The 8,616-nt window shown below is 35.2% G+C and overlaps 7 non-coding genes across 7 annotated transcripts; all 7 read left to right on the top strand.

The window, feature by feature from the left end:
* The first annotated feature begins 255 nt into the window (after positions 1–255).
* On the top strand, positions 256–337 carry Trnas-gcu (transfer RNA serine (anticodon GCU)). Its single transcript has one exon. It is a non-coding gene; the product is annotated as a tRNA-Ser (tRNA).
* A 351-nt stretch (positions 338–688) lies between these two features.
* Positions 689–770, top strand: Trnas-gcu (transfer RNA serine (anticodon GCU)). Its single transcript has one exon. It is a non-coding gene; the product is annotated as a tRNA-Ser (tRNA).
* Positions 771–1,980: 1,210 nt separating this feature from the next.
* Positions 1,981–2,062, top strand: Trnas-gcu (transfer RNA serine (anticodon GCU)). The gene has a single exon. It is a non-coding gene; the product is annotated as a tRNA-Ser (tRNA).
* Positions 2,063–2,288: 226 nt separating this feature from the next.
* Trnas-gcu (transfer RNA serine (anticodon GCU)) lies at positions 2,289–2,370 on the top strand. The gene has a single exon. It is a non-coding gene; the product is annotated as a tRNA-Ser (tRNA).
* A 1,041-nt stretch (positions 2,371–3,411) lies between these two features.
* Trnas-gcu (transfer RNA serine (anticodon GCU)) lies at positions 3,412–3,493 on the top strand. The gene has a single exon. It is a non-coding gene; the product is annotated as a tRNA-Ser (tRNA).
* A 98-nt stretch (positions 3,494–3,591) lies between these two features.
* On the top strand, positions 3,592–3,673 carry Trnas-gcu (transfer RNA serine (anticodon GCU)). The gene has a single exon. It is a non-coding gene; the product is annotated as a tRNA-Ser (tRNA).
* A 4,317-nt stretch (positions 3,674–7,990) lies between these two features.
* On the top strand, positions 7,991–8,072 carry Trnas-gcu (transfer RNA serine (anticodon GCU)). The gene has a single exon. It is a non-coding gene; the product is annotated as a tRNA-Ser (tRNA).
* Positions 8,073–8,616: the final 544 nt, after the last annotated feature.

Raw genomic sequence — 8,616 nt, 5'->3', positions numbered from 1 at the left:
CAAAAAATTAATTATTATAAAGTTATATCATGCATGAACAAAATCTACAATCGATTGGTTTAAATATTGGTATCAATATTAAAAATAAAAACGAAATAAAATGTAAGCAAAAAAACCTTCCGCTGAAACCATATACTACCCCTTTTGTTATCTTGGAGAAACAATTCTAAAAATAGTTTTTTTTTGCAAAATTAAAAAAAATCACACACACACACACATTGTAAATATTGTGCGTTGTTATCGCATTTAAAGCGTGACGAGGTGGCCGAGTGGTTAAGGCGTTGGACTGCTAATCCAATGTGCTCTGCACGCGTGGGTTCGAATCCCATCCTCGTCGGAATTTTTGGAAAATAATTTGAAAAAAGAAAAAAATAAATAATTGTCGCTGTTTATTTGTGAAAAGAATGCAACAAAAGAACAAGTTTAATTAGTAGAGGTAGTGTGATGATAATAAATAAATGTGTGAATGTGAATGTTTACCCTTAATTAGTGGAAATTCTAGTTTAAGCTCAGTGGATTAAAATGCTGCTACGTACATATTTAGTTGGGAAAAATCCAAGGTATCGTTAAAATTTTATTGGCAAATTATGTTTTTTTTTTAATTTTCATAATTTTTATTTTTTTTTTAAATTTCTATAATTATTTGTACCAAATTTTTGTACTGTATTATTTTCGGCCCGAATTATGTGACGAGGTGGCCGAGTGGTTAAGGCGTTGGACTGCTAATCCAATGTGCTCTGCACGCGTGGGTTCGAATCCCATCCTCGTCGATTGTTTTTTTAATATTTCTTTATAAAGAAAATTAATTAAGAATATCGAGTTTAATATTTCTTTGATTTTAACATTGAATCGAATGAAAACTTCAGGTATTGGAGCACCATTTGCTAAAACTCGGTCGAAAATAGATATGGGAGATATATAAAAATTTGAATCATTACAAATTTGAATATACACAAAATTTTGAAATTATACTTGAGATTTCTAGGCTGTATTCGTTACGCTGTTGAAAATATCGTCCTAATCTAAATTTCAAGAAAATCAGCCTTTGTCCTTGAACCAAGAAACGAACTGTGTCAAATTTGATCACATTGTAATAATAAATGAAACCTGACGGACATGCAAGTGATTCTATGAATATTCCAAAAATGAACCAAGGGTCTTTGGGAAATAGTGTAATATGCCACAATGTGTTGTAGGATTTTAAAATCAAATGAATGATTTTTTTTTGTTTTTAAATAGGTGCACGATTTTCTTAGGCAGGATACGAAAGTGGACATATGCTGATAATTATACCCTCTGCCATAAGGTAAGGAGTACATTAAAATTGTCATTCCGTTTGCAAAACCTCAAAATGTTCATCGGAGATCCCATGAAGTACAAATTTTCTTGATCAGAATTAAAATTATATGTCGATAGATGCATGTCCGTCGGTCTGTTAAAATTACGATAGAGCTCGCAATATTTAAGATAGAACTTTGAAATGTTGCACACCTACATTGCCACTACTCCTAGGATGTTTGGTATTGAAATCGGTTCACGTTTTGGAATAACCCCTCTTAACGGTACCCCAATTATTCGGTATTTTCGAGAGTTTTGCAGATTTTTAAACCGAATTGTCTGTAATTTGGTATGTTGAGTATTCATTGGTTGGCATATCTTCCTAAACAAATTTTTCAGCATTGGTACCGATATTTTGTATATACATTAGGTAACAAACTTTTGTCCGAACAATTTTTAATACTGGCTCATTTGTTTGCATAGCCCCATATAACGTTACCCCCATTATTCTGTATTTGGGGGTTATGAGCCCGTTTTTAAAACGAAAAAGTTCTTATTTGGTGTCAAATCTACCACCTCTTAAGTCCTGAAAGGTTACAAGAATTTTAAATATACACCTCCTGGTGGAGGGTATAAAAATTTCGCTTCCGTCGAATTTAACAACGTTTTTTCTTGATTTCGACATTTGTTTTTGAAACCAAGGACGAGGTGGCCGAGTGGTTAAGGCGTTGGACTGCTAATCCAATGTGCTCTGCACGCGTGGGTTCGAATCCCATCCTCGTCGGATTTTTTTTTATTTATTAGTTCTATAGGAATTTTCAATATTTTGTTTGTTTTATTGATATCAAAATAAATTATATTAGTTCTATATATTTTTTATATAATTGTGTATATAGTAGTATTTCAATTGTCTTTGTGAGTTATTCCCAGGCATATATTTTGCTTTGGGAAGAAAAGTGTCAGTTCTTTTATTTTTTAGCCGTTTTTACTTTTCACAATTTTATTTATATGACGAGGTGGCCGAGTGGTTAAGGCGTTGGACTGCTAATCCAATGTGCTCTGCACGCGTGGGTTCGAATCCCATCCTCGTCGAATTTTTAAATATATATAGATAGTCTTTCGATTCTCAATTTCAGGGCGGCAAATATTCGATCTATCTTACAATACTACTGATTTCTTCATATTGTAAATTCGGGGTTGGTTGGCCGACCTTTCATAACCCGCTTTTATTCCCTATTTAGAAATAACTTCTCAATTCTATCCACGACAGTTATTTTGCTAACGGGTTTGTTTATTTCAAGGAAATGTATTAAGAAAAAATATTCTGAACATATTCTGCATGAACATTAATATGACGTCTACCTTACCCTTATCGTCTACTGAGAATTCAGATTATATGACAAATTAAGGTGGTTTTTGTACGCTTTCGGAAATTCCCATTTAGGTGGGGAAAAAATGCATACTTATACTTAAATGTGTACCAGGGGTGATAATTATCGGAAATAAGCATATTATTAAAAAATTCGAAAAATTGCTAAAGGTTATGAGACTCTGTCGTTATAATTTTTTCTCCACCTTGAGCGGAGTACAAAAAAAGTAATGCTGGGCAAGCAATGGAACTCTCCACCTTGAGCGGAGTACAAACAAAGTAATGCTGGGCAAGCAATGGAACTGGTACCCTTGTTTACATGGATCAATAAGCTCGTTATCTGCGTTCTCTTTTAGCAAGTCATTTCATATGGCCGTTTCTCATTTACTCTTCGAGTATTTTCTCTCTGAGCACCCCTAAAACAAAGCCTTAGGTACATAGAGTGACATTTCTACCGTCTTATAAAATTTTCGACCACAACTGTAGCTGTGAAGATTTTAAGTCATGTTTCGAAAGGCATGGACGGATCAATATACTGTCGTAATCGTTTATAATGGCATCGCTTTGACGACATATTGATTCGAACGATAGTATAGAAAATTATTGAAAAAAGTCTACCCTTAATTTGATATTTCATATAACATCTACCGTTTGTACCGACCACTTTCATGTGTCTCTTAATCGTCGTTATAAGGGGTTTTGACTGTATTTTGAAATTGAGTTTTGAAAGCCACCTCACCTTTTCAGCCCCCGATGACGTATATGACGAGGTGGCCGAGTGGTTAAGGCGTTGGACTGCTAATCCAATGTGCTCTGCACGCGTGGGTTCGAATCCCATCCTCGTCGAAAACTTTTTTAATTTTTAAAACTAATTTTAGATTTTTTAATTTAATTTTTTCTCAACTTATACAATTCGTCCTGTGCTGCAGGATATCGAACATGACGACGAGGTGGCCGAGTGGTTAAGGCGTTGGACTGCTAATCCAATGTGCTCTGCACGCGTGGGTTCGAATCCCATCCTCGTCGATTAGTTTTTATATTATCCATCATATACATCTAACTCGATAATTCGATTTTTTCTTTGCCGAACTCACACGAAGCAGGTTTGAATCCAAAGTTTCACTACCTTGAACCATCGATTTAAAAAAACACTTTTTTCGGGTCAAGCATAGATTTTTATAAACATAAGTGCATATTTCGACCGATTTTCTTTAAGGGATTTTGTTGTAATTCGGCATTGTGGGTTCTCACCGTTTTTTTTTTTTGAACTGAGAGATATGTCGGGATTTTTAATTTCTTTGAAGATGAGTCATTGACGGATGAAAATATAGATTGAAGCTATATCTAAATCTGAACCGATTTTCACGAATCTTAACACACATCATCTTAGACTTAATTCAGTTCGCTATGCTAAATTTCGTTCAAATCGAAAGATATATAGGACTTTGCTGCACCATTTACATAAAATCGGACGGAATTATATATGGGAACTATATCTAAATCTGAGCCGATTTTCACGAAACTTAACATAAATCATCCTATACTTAATTCAGTTCGTTATGCAAAATTTCGTCCAAATCGAAAGATTTATAGGGACATTGATACACCATTTACATTAAATCGGACGAACATATATATGGGAGCTACATCTAAATCTTAACCAATTTCAACAACATTTCATTAACGTCAATCTGTAGTCATTTAAATATGCTATGCAAAATGTTGTCCCAATCGGACCAATATTGGGAGTTTGGTATTCTATTTACATAAAATTGGACGAAACTATATATGGGAGCTATATCTAAATCTGAACCCATTTCTAAAAAACTTTGCATGCTTCTATCAGTACCTAATTCAGTACTCTGTGCAAAATGTTGTGTTAATCGGACGTATATTGGGAGTTTTGTACACCATTTACATAAAATCGGACGGAATTATATATGGGAGCTATGTCTAAATCTGAGCCGATTTTCTCCAATTTCAATAGGGTTCGTCCTTATACCAAATATGTGCCAAATTTCATCCAAATCGAATCATAAATGCGACCTGTACTTTGTTCCCAAAAATACATGGACGGACGGACGGAAATTGACTCAGAAAGTGATTCTATGCATATTCTCAAAAGGAACCATTGCTGTTACATTTATTTGGCTGTTAAAAACATATGCACAATGGCATAATACCCTGTACCACAGTGTGGTGAAGGGTATAAATACACCCATGTAAGGGTGTATTATATTTTTGATGAACCTCAATAAACGCGGATTAAAAATATATATTTTGAGGTGCGTCAATTTAAAACCAGTGAGCGGAGCAGTATAGTCGGACGGAACCGACCATACATACCCTACACAACTACCACGGAACTCAAACTTTCTGCGGATATTTGTTCCGAGTGTGGGCAATATTTCGTGATAGTTCAACCCTCTTGTCCGATAATAGGTCAACAGCACCTCTTCCTTACACTGACATATTTTCGAATATTACTAATATTCAGTACAGCCCTTCTAATTAATTGGCCAGATTCCCTTCACCATGGGTTGTGTTGTGATGTTTGGCTTTCAATTGTGGCCTATATATCGATCCCAAAAAAAAAAACTCAAAAAATAAGTTTTCGGCCCACTTCATCCCAAAATTATTATCTGATCATCACCTAAATTTATAGGCGTTGTCCTAGACCATAACTGGAACCTCATGGAAAATTTTAATGAGATCAGCCCTATATTTCCACCCTTGATTGTAGGGGCCTTTCTTTGGGCCGAACCCATCCTACATGCAAAATTTCGTGTAGATTGGTACATAACTGTGGCCTGTATCGTGTTTACAAATTATTATGGACAGACGGACGGACACACATGTCTAGATCGACTCAGCTAGTCGAGATATGACGATCGGACCAATATTTCGCGGCGTTACAAACTTTTGGGACTGCACAAAGCTATAATACCCTGACAACATAGTTGTGTAGGGTATAAAAATATTTATGAGGACCTCATATATAAAGTGATTATACCCTACACAACTATGTTGTCAGGGTCCATTATAATTTGTAAACACGATACAGGCCACAGTTATGGACCAATCTTCACGAAATTTTGCATGTAGTATGGGTTTTGGCCAATGAAGACCCCTAATTTTTTTTGGGAACGATCGGTTAATATTTAGGGGATGAAATGGACCAAATAATTAATTTTTGTCGAATTTTCTGGTCGATCCAGAGGCCGCAATAATGGCCCGAACATCGTGAAATTTTGAATGAAGTAGGGGAACGGCCCAAAGAATAAGCATGCCTGTTTTGATAAAGATTGGTTACTATTTAGTAGGTCCAACGGACCTACACTTTTGTGTGAAAAATGAGTCGATCTAGACATGTGTGTCCGTCCGTCTGTCCATTATAATTTGTAAACACGATACAGGCCACAGTTATGGGCCAGTCTTCACGAAATTTTGATTGTAGGATAGGTTGTGGCCAATGATGACTCCTATTTTTGGTAAAGATCGTTTAATAATTAGGGGGTGAAATGGACCAAAAACTGGTCGCTTTAGAGACCGTAATTATGGCCCAACCATCGTGATTTTTTACACGGACATGTGGATCGGACCAAAGAATAAGCATGCCTGTTTTGATAAAGATCGGTTAACATTTAGCGGGTCAAATGGACCCTGACTTTTGTGTGAAAAATGAAAAAATTTATATTCTATAGTGTATATATTTACCTCTGAAGGACATAGACCCGAGAAGTTGAAAGTACACCAATTATATTGTCGTATGTTCTCGGATATGGGAGTTACACGTAAATATTTATAGGAGCTTACGTATTCAAATATTATTTTGTAAACCATTACCACCCTAAAGCGCGAAAATATAGCGCTGATCGCTTTGAAATTTTCCATGAGGATCCAGGTATGGTCAGGGGCAACTGATCATATAATAATATTGGGATAAAGTGGACTAAAAAAATTATTTTTGGAGTTTTTTTCGAGTCGATCTATAGGCCACAATTGAAAGCCGAACATAACAAAACCCACGGTGAAGGTCCAGAGAGTGCAATTATTGCCCAAGGTCTGGATATAGAACTACACAAAGTTAGATTTTCGTGGAAGTTGTGTAGGGTATCATATGGTCGGCCCCGTCCGACTATACTGCTCCGCTCACTGGTTTTTAATAACATTTTTGAGTCACTTCATATATACGTGGATTTAACCATAACATATGTTTTGAATCATCTCGTGTTAGGATGTTCAAAAAATTAGGCACCTTATTGAGAAGGTATTCTAACAAAATATAGTTTTGGGTGATTTCCTAAAATTGTGCACTCTTAAGAATATGACGTGAGGAGGTTCTCATAAAAGCGTGAATTTTACTATGGCTTTCGATGATAAAACTCGCTCTTCGAATACCGTGTTAGTTAAATAAAGTGATTTTTGTTTAAATTTTTAATTAATAACGAACACCTCTCTGGTATCGCGGATTTCTTTATAAACTAATTCACATCTGCATTTTATAGTGAATATGTATATGAATTTTTATTATATTAGTTTATCTATCATGCTCATTCATTATTCATACAAAATGTATGTGGGGAATACCTCCATTAGGTTGTTGTTGTTATTATTATAATTTAACACGTATGTATGCATGCATATTGGCAATGTGCAATGCCAATTAATACCAGGCTGGCAGAATTTACAGTTGGCAAATAAATACAAGTTTCAAGATTTCCTAACTAACAAAAGAAAGAAAGCAACAAAAACACACGGAACACACCGAAAAATGAAAGAAAGCAGACAGACAGACAGACAGAAAAAAATGAAAGAAAGATCCGACAAATGAATGGCTGAGCGAACATTCACATTGAAACCACCGCAAAATGAGAAGAAAGCAACAAAAAGAAAAAAACCAAGACTCACACACTCCAAAAATGATTTGAAAACTATTTTTGCTTTGAAACATTCTTCCGTTTTTTTTAGGTTTGTTTTTGTTTTCTTTCTGTTATTTCGCTTTTTTGCCTTTTCGTTTTGCTTTTTTACATAAAACTCTAACCTATTATCGTGTACCGTTAACTTTCTAGGTTTTGTTGTTATTGTATTTTATTATTTGCTTGATGCTATTTTTTGGGTTTGCTGTTTTTTTAGTTTTGTTTTGATTTTTTTTTCATTTTTTGGTTCCATGTTTGGTTAGATTTTTTTATATCGATTTGCCGTCTACTACCTTATTTAAAACTTCATAACTAATTTGACGTTCTGACCGTCTGCTGGTGATGTCAATGATGCTAAGTTGTTGCTGTGTTTACTTGAATTTCAAGGTTTTTGTTGAGTCACTTTATTGGTACTAGGCTATGTGACGAGGTGGCCGAGTGGTTAAGGCGTTGGACTGCTAATCCAATGTGCTCTGCACGCGTGGGTTCGAATCCCATCCTCGTCGACATAGATTCTATATTATATATTCAGCCACTATATAAAAAATATAAAAAATTCTAAACACCACTAAGAACCAAAGCGCTTCTCAGAAATTAGAGTATAACAAATACGCAACTCCTCTCCATAATATTTGAATTTAGGCTTGGTCAGTTTGACGAAGGCTATACTTACTTATCGCATTACTGAGGCCTTCTTTATACAACTTACAATATAAATTTATAGGACGAACACGTATTAACTTTGTGGAAAATGCATACAGTAGCATTTTAGTTCATGGCTTTGGAATAACTTCGCACAAGATGCTAGCAAGTCATGCCACAACATAATTAGGAGCAATCCGAACATTTTGTAGAGCCAAATCAAAATCCCAGTCCCTTGAAAAAAAATCGCGATAATTCTTAAATATCCCATATATTTCGGTCCCCTCGATGTTTCCAACAAAACGCCTAAATACCGGTTATAATTCGTAATGTGTCGTCGCAAATCTCGATAATTCGTAAACCCAGTGCCGCTACAAGGCTCTTGACATCAATAATGCATTAAACAAT

This window comes from Musca vetustissima, unplaced genomic scaffold (genome assembly GCF_032173495.1).
Source record: "Musca vetustissima isolate MV318-11 ecotype Yass unplaced genomic scaffold, APGP_CSIRO_Mvet_v1 utg26694, whole genome shotgun sequence".
Lineage (NCBI taxonomy): Eukaryota > Metazoa > Arthropoda > Insecta > Diptera > Muscidae > Musca > Musca vetustissima.
The sequence above is the reverse complement of the archived record's forward strand: the minus strand, read 5'-3'. Positions and strand labels throughout refer to the sequence as shown.